This window comes from Hyla sarda, unplaced genomic scaffold, assembly GCF_029499605.1.
Source record: "Hyla sarda isolate aHylSar1 unplaced genomic scaffold, aHylSar1.hap1 scaffold_615, whole genome shotgun sequence".
NCBI classification, from domain to species: Eukaryota; Metazoa; Chordata; class Amphibia; order Anura; family Hylidae; genus Hyla; species Hyla sarda.
The window spans coordinates 101,628-115,711 of record NW_026610630.1 but is presented as its reverse complement, the minus strand read 5'-3'; the positions used below and the strand labels follow the sequence as shown (position 1 = coordinate 115,711).

At 44.6% G+C, this 14,084-nt stretch overlaps 5 non-coding genes and 1 pseudogene across 5 annotated transcripts; all 6 read left to right on the top strand.

The window, feature by feature from the left end:
* Positions 1–2,304: 2,304 nt before the first annotated feature.
* Positions 2,305–2,509, top strand: LOC130341224 (U2 spliceosomal RNA; annotated as a pseudogene).
* Positions 2,510–4,600: 2,091 nt separating this feature from the next.
* LOC130341274 (U2 spliceosomal RNA) lies at positions 4,601–4,791 on the top strand. Its single transcript, XR_008881244.1, has one exon. It is a non-coding gene; the product is annotated as a U2 spliceosomal RNA (small nuclear RNA).
* A 2,099-nt stretch (positions 4,792–6,890) lies between these two features.
* Positions 6,891–7,081, top strand: LOC130341273 (U2 spliceosomal RNA). The gene has a single exon (XR_008881243.1). It is a non-coding gene; the product is annotated as a U2 spliceosomal RNA (small nuclear RNA).
* Positions 7,082–9,165: 2,084 nt separating this feature from the next.
* On the top strand, positions 9,166–9,356 carry LOC130341272 (U2 spliceosomal RNA). Its single transcript, XR_008881242.1, has one exon. It is a non-coding gene; the product is annotated as a U2 spliceosomal RNA (small nuclear RNA).
* A 2,094-nt stretch (positions 9,357–11,450) lies between these two features.
* Positions 11,451–11,641, top strand: LOC130341270 (U2 spliceosomal RNA). The gene has a single exon (XR_008881240.1). It is a non-coding gene; the product is annotated as a U2 spliceosomal RNA (small nuclear RNA).
* A 2,096-nt stretch (positions 11,642–13,737) lies between these two features.
* On the top strand, positions 13,738–13,928 carry LOC130341268 (U2 spliceosomal RNA). The gene has a single exon (XR_008881239.1). It is a non-coding gene; the product is annotated as a U2 spliceosomal RNA (small nuclear RNA).
* The last annotated feature ends 156 nt before the right edge of the window (positions 13,929–14,084 follow it).

Genomic DNA, 14,084 nt, shown 5'->3' with positions numbered 1-14,084 from the left:
CAGGGTATTTTAAAAAAGGTGCAAGAGTTTTATGCGGATCTTTTTAATGTAAAACACATTGATGAATGTTTTATGAATGACTCGTTAAAGGAGATCACCAATTTTTTAGATCCTGTCTCACAGTCTTTTTTATTGCAGAATATTTCAGAGCAGGAGATTTTAGAGACCGTCAAGAGTTTTAAAACAGGTAAAGTGCCTGGGCCGGATGGTATACCCATTGAATTTTATGTTACTTTTTATGGTATTTTAAAAGAAGATTTGTTCTCCCTTTTTACGGAAGTCTTTAAGTCTAAAATCCTCCCAGGCTCATGGAAGAAGGGTGATGTCTCCCTGCTATTCAAAAAGGGAGACCGGTCGGAACTCAAAAACTGGAGACCAATCACCCTTCTGAACTGCGACTATAAAATAATGGCGAAACTGTGTGCTAACCGCTTAAAGAACGTAATCCATAAAATAATTCATACAAACCAAGTCTGTGGGGTGCCTGGGAGGAGTTTATGGGAGAACCTAAACCTTTTAAAGGATGTAATTAGCGACACCAAATTAAGAAAAGGAAAGCTGGCGGTTTTATCCATAGATTTTGAAAAAGCTTTCGACAGGGTGTCACATTTTTATCTTTTTAAGGTTTTAGAGAAAATGGGTATACCTGATGGCTTTTTATTGTCTCTTAGAGCTTTTTATGATAACTGTACTAGTAAAATTTTAGTAAATGGTTTTAAGACACAGGGCGTGATTTTAAATTCCGGAGTGAAGCAGGGGTGTCCCTTGTCCCCACTACTCTTCATTTGCGCAATAGAGCCTCTTTTATGTACAATACGAAAGGATAAGCAGATCCATGGAGTCCCCCTGCCAGGAGGAGGGGGACTAGAGGCGAAGGTAGTGGGGTACATGGACGATGTTGCGGTGTTTTGCAGGGACACCCCATCGCTTCAGAAGACGCTAAAACAGATTCAATATTTTAATTGTGCCTCCGGTTTTAAAGTCAATTTTAACAAAAGTAACATTTTAAACATAGGCGGAATGCCTTTGTATGATGTGCCCGTCCCTGTGTCTGAGTCGGTGCAGATTTTAGGTGTCTCCTTTGACGAGTCTAATAATGGTTTTAATAGCTGGGACTTGGTGGCTCAAAAAATAAATAAGAAAATATGTATGTGGAACATGCGAGAACTTACAATGGAAGGGAAGGTTTTAATTACAAAAATGGTGCTTTTACCTATTTTATTGTATTTAAGTCTGGTTTTCCCACCCCCCGAAATGGTTCTAAAGAAAATAACAAAAGCTTGTTTTACTTTCTTTTGGAGTTCTAAGAGCGAAAAATTAAAGAGACAAATTGTGATAAAACCGAACTCCAGGGGCGGTAAGAATTTTCCAGATTTTAAAGCTTTCCTTTTAATAAAGTTTTTTAGCATGTGTTTTACTACTGTTTTTAAAGATAGCTACTGGTCTTATTTTGTTCGTTTTAATACTGGTTATTTTATGCGGAGGAACGGCTGGTTTTCTACAGTTTTAAGTTGCCCTTATTCTTTGAATTTACCCCCTCAATACATGATTTTAGGAAAAATTTTAAACTTATATAATTTTAAAGGTAAAAGTGTTCAGGATCTGTGCAATAGCAAAAAACTACTAAAGGAAATAAAAGAAACCAGTACCGTGACTCCCATCAAAAATTTTAACGAACAGAAGTGTATACAGATTTGGAAGATGTTGAGTATTAATTATCTTTTTAATTCACAGAAGGACCTGGCCTGGAGCTGCGCACACGAGTGTCTTCCATGCCGGGCATTCCAGCACCGAAGAGGATTATCCAACTCTGCAACCTGCCCGAGGGAGGGATGCCGACAAGAGGAGACCGTGCACCATCTAATATGGACTTGTTTTTACTCGCAGAAAATATGGACAAAGATACTCCCTCTGGTAAAAAGGATAACTGGACTAAAAGACTTAAATATTGCAGTGGTTTTTTATGGTTGCCTGGAATGCCCAACACGGACTCAAGAGACTATTGCATGGAAGATCATAAACTGTGTGAAGGCAGCTCTGTGGAAGGCCAGGAATATTTTATTGTTCAAGCATGAGGTTTTATCTGTGAAGGACATTTTATCTATCTGTTTTTATGAAATGTACCAGTACTATCTTTTAGACAAGAAGAGATTTCCGCTTTTATCTAGAAAATGGTTTTTAAAAGAATGGAATTCTATCTTGTAAAGCCACCAAGTGCCCATTTTATGTTTTAATATGTTGTAAATATGTTATTTATATGTAACTGTATTTATTGACATATTTGCACAATTTTGTTAACATTATTTAATTTTTAATAAAGTTGCCCCCGTAAGGGTAGTCAAGTTAAAAAAAAAAATCTGTTCTTATCAGTTTAATATCTGATACGTCCCCTATCTGGGGACCATATATTAAATGGATTTTTGAGAACGGGGGCTGATTTCGAAGCTTGCTTCCGTCGCCCTATGCATTGACCCGATATGGCAGTATCTTCGGGTACAGTGCACCACCCCCTTACAGGGTTAAAAAGAAAGATTCCTACTTTCATTGCTACCTGCTTGCTGGCTAGCCAGCTAGCCAGCCCTGTGGGCCTTGCTGCTGCTGCAGCCAAAAAACAAAAGGTGGTGCTGCTGCTGCTTCTGCTGCTTCTGCTTCTGCTTGTGTCTGGCCGCTGTTGGAGCGTCCAGGCACAGGACTTCTGCTGCTGCTGACTAAATGGCCTCCTTAATTGGATCATTTGAGTAGCCAGCACACCTGTGCAGGTAGGGCATGACATGATAGGCAGCTGCCTTGATAGCGGGTGGGTGCTGAATGTTCCTAATTGACAAAATAAGATTAATGCTTATGAAGAAATATAAAATCTCATCCCTTCCCCAATATCGCGCCACACCCCTACCCCTTAATTCCCTGGTTGAACTTGATGGACATATGTCTTTTTTCGACCGTACTAACTATGTAACTATGTAACATAACATGGGGGGGGGGGGGGTCTCCTGGCTGTTCACACAGGTGTGTCATTGCTGTACATTGACCATGCATTGCTTCTGTGGTATTGCAAAGGCAAAGACAAATGCTTCCAGCCATCCATTGCACTAATGGATTGGTCATCAGCTGGCTGTCTATGTCCCGCATCAATATAGACCAAAGTACAGAGGGTTAGGCTATGCTATTGTGCACCTACCTGATGCATCAGAAGGTGCGAGGCCCTTGCTAAATTCTGTGCACAGACTTTGAGATCTATACTTTAGACTGTATCTAAACCTGCTCCAACATGGACTGACATTCTGGCCTACTTTCAGCCGATGCGACTTGTCTGTCGCTGAACAGTCGCTTTTTATGTATTCAGCACCTATGTATAATGTTGTAAAAATGCTCTAGAAGCTAAAGTCGCAGAAATGTCACACATATTTGGCCTGCAACTTTCTGTGCGACAAATTCAGACAGGAAAAATCAGTATAAATCCTTAGAAAATTATCCCCCAGTGTCTCCATCTGCTGGCGGTATTGAATAAGCATTGCTGCACTGATGGGGTATGCATTAGACGAAAAAAAAGAAGAAAAAGAAGAATAATACGCCCAGAAAAGAGGCGAAAAGGAGAAAAACGTAAAAAAACGTGAAAAAAAAGTAAGAGGAAGAGAAGGGAAAAAAAGGTGGAAATGGGTTTAAAAGTGATTTCGGCGGAGAAATATATATATATATATATATATATATATATATATATATATATATACGCGCACACACACACATATATATAAACGTATTCTCCGTTGAGATATTGCAGCCGCTGCTGTGTCCAGGCCCAGGAGCCTTAGCACTGTGCTGTGATGTCACTCAATACCACTGACATCACTAGGTGTAAACAACATCTCTCCTTTGCTGTGTATGTGACTATGGAGCTGTTTGGTGATGTCGTCTATTATGGCCTTCATAGAAGCAACAGGAGATTGTTGCATCCATCTAGAACCCTCAGAACTACAGTGCTATGATGTCACTCACTTCCACAGGCCTTGCAGAGTGTAAACAACAACAACCCAGCTTTGTTGTGTATGTAACCATAGGGATTTGTGATGTCACCTAGAACCTTCACAGCAGCGACAGCTTTATGAGGAGCATCAGCACTGCTCTGCCTGAGCAGAACCATCACCGCCATAGGTTGTCAAATAACCCGGGTTTAACCCACACAGGTAAGTCCAATGGGGTGCAGGCATGTCCTCTATGCTTACAGCTTCCCGTGGGTGTTGGTTTGATACCGTTTGGGGACAGCCAAGGAGGCATCTGCAGGCAACAAAGGTAGGTGTGTGCTTGTGTGTGTGTTTCCTATGCAGATCCTAAGCCCAGTGTCACATGCAAGTAGGAGGAGTAAGAAGGGTTCCTGGCAAATCCGGGTTATGGATTGCATTTAAAAAGGCCCCGTGGGAGTGCAATGGGCCCCTGTCTTGCTGCTTAGCAATAATGGTATGGGTTTAGGTTCTGCTGTGTGTACTGGTGGTTGACTGCCCCCCAGCCCAGAGTGTGCATGGAAAATTGTCTGGCAGCCTCCCTGACAGCAAGCAGTGATAGTGCCCATGAAGGGCACCTTGTTGGGCCCGCCCCTTTCACGGTTATCGCTTCTCGGCCTTTTGGCTAAGATCAAGTGTAGTATCTGTTCTTATCAGTTTAATATCTGATACGTCCCCTATCTGGGGACCATATATTAAATGGATTTTTGAGAACGGGGGCCGATTTCGAAGCTTGCTTCCGTCGCCCTATGCATTGACCCGATATGGCAGTATCTTCGGGTACAGTGCACCACCCCCTTACAGGGTTAAAAAGAAAGATTCCTACTTTCATTGCTACCTGCTTGCTGGCTAGCCAGCTAGCCAGCCCTGTGGGCCTTGCTGCTGCTGCAGCCAAAAAACAAAAGGTGGTGCTTCTGCTGCTTCTGCTGCTTCTGCTGCTTCTGCTTCTGCTTGTGTCTGGCCGCTGTTGGAGCGTCCAGGCACAGGACTTCTGCTGCTGCTGACTAAATGGCCTCCTTAATTGGATCATTTGAGTAGCCAGCACACCTGTGCAGGTAGGGCATGACATGATAGGCAGCTGCCTTGATAGCGGGTGGGTGCTGAATGTTCCTAATTGACAAAATAAGATTAATGCTTATGAAGAAATATAAAATCTCATGCCTTCCCCAATATCGCGCCACACCCCTACCCCTTAATTCCCTGGTTGAACTTGATGGACATATGTCTTTTTTCGACCGTACTAACTATGTAACTATGTAACATAACATGGGGGGGGGGGGGTCTCCTGGCTGTTCACACAGGTGTGTCATTGCTGTACATTGACCATGCATTGCTTCTGTGGTATTGCAAAGGCAAAGACAAATGCTTCCAGCCATCCATTGCACTAATGGATTGGTCATCAGCTGGCTGTCTATGTCCCGCATCAATATAGACCAAAGTACAGAGGGTTAGGCTATGCTATTGTGCACCTACCTGATGCATCAGAAGGTGCGAGGCCCTTGCTAAATTCTGTGCACAGACTTTGAGATCTATACTTTAGACTGTATCTAAACCTGCTCCAACATGGACTGACATTCTGGCCTACTTTCAGCCGATGCGACTTGTCTGTCGCTGAACAGTCGCTTTTTATGTATTCAGCACCTATGTATAATGTTGTAAAAATGCTCTAGAAGCTAAAGTCGCAGAAATGTCACACATATTTGGCCTGCAACTTTCTGTGCGACAAATTCAGACAGGAAAAATCAGTATAAATCCTTAGAAAATTATCCCCCAGTGTCTCCATCTGCTGGCGGTATTGAATAAGCATTGCTGCACTGATGGGGTATGCATTAGACGAAAAAAAAGAAGAAAAAGAAGAATAATACGCCCAGAAAAGAGGCGAAAAGGAGAAAAACGTAAAAAAACTTGAAAAAAAAGTAAGAGGAAGAGAAGGGAAAAAAAGGTGGAAATGGGTTTAAAAGTGATTTCGGCGGAGAAATATATATATATATATATATATATATATATATATATATATATATACGCGCACACACACACATATATATAAACGTATTCTCCGTTGAGATATTGCAGCCGCTGCTGTGTCCAGGCCCAGGAGCCTTAGCACTGTGCTGTGATGTCACTCAATACCACTGACATCACTAGGTGTAAACAACATCTCTCCTTTGCTGTGTATGTGACTATGGAGCTGTTTGGTGATGTCGTCTATTATGGCCTTCATAGAAGCAACAGGAGATTGTTGCATCCATCTAGAACCCTCAGAACTACAGTGCTATGATGTCACTCACTTCCACAGGCCTTGCAGAGTGTAAACAACAACAACCCAGCTTTGTTGTGTATGTAACCATAGGGATTTGTGATGTCACCTAGAACCTTCACAGCAGCGACAGCTTTATGAGGAGCATCAGCACTGCTCTGCCTGAGCAGAACCATCACCGCCATAGGTTGTCAAATAACCCGGGTTTAACCCACACAGGTAAGTCCAATGGGGTGCAGGCATGTCCTCTATGCTTACAGCTTCCCGTGGGTGTTGGTTTGATACCGTTTGGGGACAGCCAAGGAGGCATCTGCAGGCAACAAAGGTAGGTGTGTGCTTGTGTGTGTGTTTCCTATGCAGATCCTAAGCCCAGTGTCACATGCAAGTAGGAGGAGTAAGAAGGGTTCCTGGCAAATCCGGGTTATGGATTGCATTTAAAAAGGCCCCGTGGGAGTGCAATGGGCCCCTGTCTTGCTGCTTAGCAATAATGGTATGGGTTTAGGTTCTGCTGTGTGTACTGGTGGTTGACTGCCCCCCAGCCCAGAGTGTGCATGGAAAATTGTCTGGCAGCCTCCCTGACAGCAAGCAGTGATAGTGCCCATGAAGGGCACCTTGTTGGGCCCGCCCCTTTCACGGTTATCGCTTCTCGGCCTTTTGGCTAAGATCAAGTGTAGTATCTGTTCTTATCAGTTTAATATCTGATACGTCCCCTATCTGGGGACCATATATTAAATGGATTTTTGAGAACGGGGGCCGATTTCGAAGCTTGCTTCCGTCGCCCTATGCATTGACCCGATATGGCAGTATCTTCGGGTACAGTGCACCACCCCCTTACAGGGTTAAAAAGAAAGATTCCTACTTTCATTGCTACCTGCTTGCTGGCTAGCCAGCTAGCCAGCCCTGTGGGCCTTGCTGCTGCTGCAGCCAAAAAACAAAAGGTGGTGCTGCTGCTGCTTCTGCTGCTTCTGCTTGTGTCTGGCCGCTGTTGGAGCGTCCAGGCACAGGACTTCTGCTGCTGCTGACTAAATGGCCTCCTTAATTGGATCATTTGAGTAGCCAGCACACCTGTGCAGGTAGGGCATGACATGATAGGCAGCTGCCTTGATAGCGGGTGGGTGCTGAATGTTCCTAATTGACAAAATAAGATTAATGCTTATGAAGAAATATAAAATCTCATCCCTTCCCCAATATCGCGCCACACCCCTACCCCTTAATTCCCTGGTTGAACTTGATGGACATATGTCTTTTTTCGACCGTACTAACTATGTAACTATGTAACATAACATGGGGGGGGGGGGGTCTCCTGGCTGTTCACACAGGTGTGTCATTGCTGTACATTGACCATGCATTGCTTCTGTGGTATTGCAAAGGCAAAGACAAATGCTTCCAGCCATCCATTGCACTAATGGATTGGTCATCAGCTGGCTGTCTATGTCCCGCATCAATATAGACCAAAGTACAGAGGGTTAGGCTATGCTATTGTGCACCTACCTGATGCATCAGAAGGTGCGAGGCCCTTGCTAAATTCTGTGCACAGACTTTGAGATCTATACTTTAGACTGTATCTAAACCTGCTCCAACATGGACTGACATTCTGGCCTACTTTCAGCCGATGCGACTTGTCTGTCGCTGAACAGTCGCTTTTTATGTATTCAGCACCTATGTATAATGTTGTAAAAATGCTCTAGAAGCTAAAGTCGCAGAAATGTCACACATATTTGGCCTGCAACTTTCTGTGCGACAAATTCAGACAGGAAAAATCAGTATAAATCCTTAGAAAATTATCCCCCAGTGTCTCCATCTGCTGGCGGTATTGAATAAGCATTGCTGCACTGATGGGGTATGCATTAGACGAAAAAAAAGAAGAAAAAGAAGAATAATACGCCCAGAAAAGAGGCGAAAAGGAGAAAAACGTAAAAAAACGTGAAAAAAAAGTAAGAGGAAGAGAAGGGAAAAAAAGGTGGAAATGGGTTTAAAAGTGATTTCGGCGGAGAAATATATATATATATATATATATATATATATATATATATATATACGCGCACACACACACATATATATAAACGTATTCTCCGTTGAGATATTGCAGCCGCTGCTGTGTCCAGGCCCAGGAGCCTTAGCACTGTGCTGTGATGTCACTCAATACCACTGACATCACTAGGTGTAAACAACATCTCTCCTTTGCTGTGTATGTGACTATGGAGCTGTTTGGTGATGTCGTCTATTATGGCCTTCATAGAAGCAACAGGAGATTGTTGCATCCATCTAGAACCCTCAGAACTACAGTGCTATGATGTCACTCACTTCCACAGGCCTTGCAGAGTGTAAACAACAACAACCCAGCTTTGTTGTGTATGTAACCATAGGGATTTGTGATGTCACCTAGAACCTTCACAGCAGCGACAGCTTTATGAGGAGCATCAGCACTGCTCTGCCTGAGCAGAACCATCACCGCCATAGGTTGTCAAATAACCCGGGTTTAACCCACACAGGTAAGTCCAATGGGGTGCAGGCATGTCCTCTATGCTTACAGCTTCCCGTGGGTGTTGGTTTGATACCGTTTGGGGACAGCCAAGGAGGCATCTGCAGGCAACAAAGGTAGGTGTGTGCTTGTGTGTGTGTGTTTCCTATGCAGATCCTAAGCCCAGTGTCACATGCAAGTAGGAGGAGTAAGAAGGGTTCCTGGCAAATCCGGGTTATGGATTGCATTTAAAAAGGCCCCGTGGGAGTGCAATGGGCCCCTGTCTTGCTGCTTAGCAATAATGGTATGGGTTTAGGTTCTGCTGTGTGTACTGGTGGTTGACTGCCCCCCAGCCCAGAGTGTGCATGGAAAATTGTCTGGCAGCCTCCCTGACAGCAAGCAGTGATAGTGCCCATGAAGGGCACCTTGTTGGGCCCGCCCCTTTCACGGTTATCGCTTCTCGGCCTTTTGGCTAAGATCAAGTGTAGTATCTGTTCTTATCAGTTTAATATCTGATACGTCCCCTATCTGGGGACCATATATTAAATGGATTTTTGAGAACGGGGGCCGATTTCGAAGCTTGCTTCCGTCGCCCTATGCATTGACCCGATATGGCAGTATCTTCGGGTACAGTGCACCACCCCCTTACAGGGTTAAAAAGAAAGATTCCTACTTTCATTGCTACCTGCTTGCTGGCTAGCCAGCTAGCCAGCCCTGTGGGCCTTGCTGCTGCTGCAGCCAAAAAACAAAAGGTGGTGCTGCTGCTGCTTCTGCTGCTTCTGCTTCTGCTTGTGTCTGGCCGCTGTTGGAGCGTCCAGGCACAGGACTTCTGCTGCTGCTGACTAAATGGCCTCCTTAATTGGATCATTTGAGTAGCCAGCACACCTGTGCAGGTAGGGCATGACATGATAGGCAGCTGCCTTGATAGCGGGTGGGTGCTGAATGTTCCTAATTGACAAAATAAGATTAATGCTTATGAAGAAATATAAAATCTCATCCCTTCCCCAATATCGCGCCACACCCCTACCCCTTAATTCCCTGGTTGAACTTGATGGACATATGTCTTTTTTCGACCGTACTAACTATGTAACTATGTAACATAACATGGGGGGGGGGGGGGGTCTCCTGGCTGTTCACACAGGTGTGTCATTGCTGTACATTGACCATGCATTGCTTCTGTGGTATTGCAAAGGCAAAGACAAATGCTTCCAGCCATCCATTGCACTAATGGATTGGTCATCAGCTGGCTGTCTATGTCCCGCATCAATATAGACCAAAGTACAGAGGGTTAGGCTATGCTATTGTGCACCTACCTGATGCATCAGAAGGTGCGAGGCCCTTGCTAAATTCTGTGCACAGACTTTGAGATCTATACTTTAGACTGTATCTAAACCTGCTCCAACATGGACTGACATTCTGGCCTACTTTCAGCCGATGCGACTTGTCTGTCGCTGAACAGTCGCTTTTTATGTATTCAGCACCTATGTATAATGTTGTAAAAATGCTCTAGAAGCTAAAGTCGCAGAAATGTCACACATATTTGGCCTGCAACTTTCTGTGCGACAAATTCAGACAGGAAAAATCAGTATAAATCCTTAGAAAATTATCCCCCAGTGTCTCCATCTGCTGGCGGTATTGAATAAGCATTGCTGCACTGATGGGGTATGCATTAGACGAAAAAAAAGAAGAAAAAGAAGAATAATACGCCCAGAAAAGAGGCGAAAAGGAGAAAAACGTAAAAAAACGTGAAAAAAAAGTAAGAGGAAGAGAAGGGAAAAAAAGGTGGAAATGGGTTTAAAAGTGATTTCGGTGGAGAAATATATATATATATATATATATATATATATATATATATATATATATACGCGCACACACACACATATACATAAACGTATTCTCCGTTGAGATATTGCAGCCGCTGCTGTGTCCAGGCCCAGGAGCCTTAGCACTGTGCTGTGATGTCACTCAATACCACTGACATCACTAGGTGTAAACAACATCTCTCCTTTGCTGTGTATGTGACTATGGAGCTGTTTGGTGATGTCGTCTATTATGGCCTTCATAGAAGCAACAGGAGATTGTTGCATCCATCTAGAACCCTCAGAACTACAGTGCTATGATGTCACTCACTTCCACAGGCCTTGCAGAGTGTAAACAACAACAACCCAGCTTTGTTGTGTATGTAACCATAGGGATTTGTGATGTCACCTAGAACCTTCACAACAGCGACAGCTTTATGAGGAGCATCAGCACTGCTCTGCCTGAGCAGAACCATCACCGCCATAGGTTGTCAAATAACCCGGGTTTAACCCACACAGGTAAGTCCAATGGGGTGCAGGCATGTCCTCTATGCTTACAGCTTCCCGTGGGTGTTGGTTTGATACCGTTTGGGGACAGCCAAGGAGGCATCTGCAGGCAACAAAGGTAGGTGTGTGCTTGTGTGTGTGTTTCCTATGCAGATCCTAAGCCCAGTGTCACATGCAAGTAGGAGGAGTAAGAAGGGTTCCTGGCAAATCCGGGTTATGGATTGCATTTAAAAAGGCCCCGTGGGAGTGCAATGGGCCCCTGTCTTGCTGCTTAGCAATAATGGTATGGGTTTAGGTTCTGCTGTGTGTACTGGTGGTTGACTGCCCCCCAGCCCAGAGTGTGCATGGAAAATTGTCTGGCAGCCTCCCTGACAGCAAGCAGTGATAGTGCCCATGAAGGGCACCTTGTTGGGCCCGCCCCTTTCACGGTTATCGCTTCTCGGCCTTTTGGCTAAGATCAAGTGTAGTATCTGTTCTTATCAGTTTAATATCTGATACGTCCCCTATCTGGGGACCATATATTAAATGGATTTTTGAGAACGGGGGCCGATTTCGAAGCTTGCTTCCGTCGCCCTATGCATTGACCCGATATGGCAGTATCTTCGGGTACAGTGCACCACCCCCTTACAGGGTTAAAAAGAAAGATTCCTACTTTCATTGCTACCTGCTTGCTGGCTAGCCAGCTAGCCAGCCCTGTGGGCCTTGCTGCTGCTGCAGCAGCCAAAAAACAAAAGGTGGTGCTGCTGCTGCTTCTGCTGCTTCTGCTTCTGCTTGTGTCTGGCCGCTGTTGGAGCGTCCAGGCACAGGACTTCTGCTGCTGCTGACTAAATGGCCTCCTTAATTGGATCATTTGAGTAGCCAGCACACCTGTGCAGGTAGGGCATGACATGATAGGCAGCTGCCTTGATAGCGGGTGGGTGCTGAATGTTCCTAATTGACAAAATAAGATTAATGCTTATGAAGAAATATAAAATCTCATCCCTTCCCCAATATCGCGCCACACCCCTACCCCTTAATTCCCTGGTTGAACTTGATGGACATATGTCTTTTTTCGACCGTACTAACTATGTAACTATGTAACATCACATGGGGGGGGGGGGGGGGTCTCCTGGCTGTTCACACAGGTGTGTCATTGCTGTACATTGACCATGCATTGCTTCTGTGGTATTGCAAAGGCAAAGACAAATGCTTCCAGCCATCCATTGCACTAATGGATTGGTCATCAGCTGGCTGTCTATGTCCCGCATCAATATAGACCAAAGTACAGAGGGTTAGGCTATGCTATTGTGCACCTACCTGATGCATCAGAAGGTGCGAGGCCCTTGCTAAATTCTGTGCACAGACTTTGAGATCTATACTTTAGACTGTATCTAAACCTGCTCCAACATGGACTGACATTCTTGCCTACTTTCAGCCGATGCGACTTGTCTGTCGCTGAACAGTCGCTTTTTATGTATTCAGCACCTATGTATAATGTTGTAAAAATGCTCTAGAAGCTAAAGTCGCAGAAATGTCACACATATTTGGCCTGCAACTTTCTGTGCAACAAATTCAGACAGGAAAAATCAGTATAAATCCTTAGAAAATTATCCCCCAGTGTCTCCATCTGCTGGCGGTATTGAATAAGCATTGCTGCACTGATGGGGTATGCATTAGACGAAAAAAAAGAAGAAAAAGAAGAATAATACGCCCAGAAAAGAGGCGAAAAGGAGAAAAACGTAAAAAAACGTGAAAAAAAAGTAAGAGGAAGAGAAGGGAAAAAAAGGTGGAAATGGGTTTAAAAGTGATTTCGGCGGAGAAATATATATATATATATATATATATATATATATATATATATATATACGCGCACACACACACATATATATAAACGTATTCTCCGTTGAGATATTGCAGCCGCTGCTGTGTCCAGGCCCAGGAGCCTTAGCACTGTGCTGTGATGTCACTCAATACCACTGACATCACTAGGTGTAAACAACATCTCTCCTTTGCTGTGTATGTGACTATGGAGCTGTTTGGTGATGTCGTCTATTATGGCCTTCATAGAAGCAACAGGAGATTGTTGCATCCATCTAGAACCCTCAGAACTACAGTGCTATGATGTCACTCACTTCCACAGGCCTTGCAGAGTGTAAACAACAACAACCCAGCTTTGTTGTGTATGTAACCATAGGGATTTGTGATGTCACCTAGAACCTTCACAGCAGCGACAGCTTTATGAGGAGCATCAGCACTGCTCTGCCTGAGCAGAACCATCACCGCCATAGGTTGTCAAATAACCCGGGTTTAACCCACACAGGTAAGTCCAATGGGGTGCAGGCATGTCCTCTATGCTTACAGCTTCCCGTGGGTGTTGGTTTGATACCGTTTGGGGACAGCCAAGGAGGCATCTGCAGGCAACAAAGGTAGGTGTGTGCTTGTGTGTGTGTTTCCTATGCAGATCCTAAGCCCAGTGTCACATGCAAGTAGGAGGAGTAAGAAGGGTTCCTGGCAAATCCGGGTTATGGATTGCATTTAAAAAGGCCCCGTGGGAGTGCAATGGGCCCCTGTCTTGCTGCTTAGCAATAATGGTATGGGTTTAGGTTCTGCTGTGTGTACTGGTGGTTGACTGCCCCCCAGCCCAGAGTGTGCATGGAAAATTGTCTGGCAGCCTCCCTGACAGCAAGCAGTGATAGTGCCCATGAAGGGCACCTTGTTGGGCCCGCCCCTTTCACGGTTATCGCTTCTCGGCCTTTTGGCTAAGATCAAGTGTAGTATCTGTTCTTATCAGTTTAATATCTGATACGTCCCCTATCTGGGGACCATATATTAAATGGATTTTTGAGAACGGGGGCCGATTTCGAAGCTTGCTTCCGTCGCCCTATGCATTGACCCGATATGGCAGTATCTTCGGGTACAGTGCACCACCCCCTTACAGGGTTAAAAAGAAAGATTCCTACTTTCATTGCTACCTGCTTGCTGGCTAGCCAGCTAGCCAGCCCTGTGGGCCTTGCTGCTGCTGCAGCCAAAAAACAAAAGGTGATGCTGCTGCTGCTTCTGCTGCTTCTGCTTCTGCTTCTGTCTGG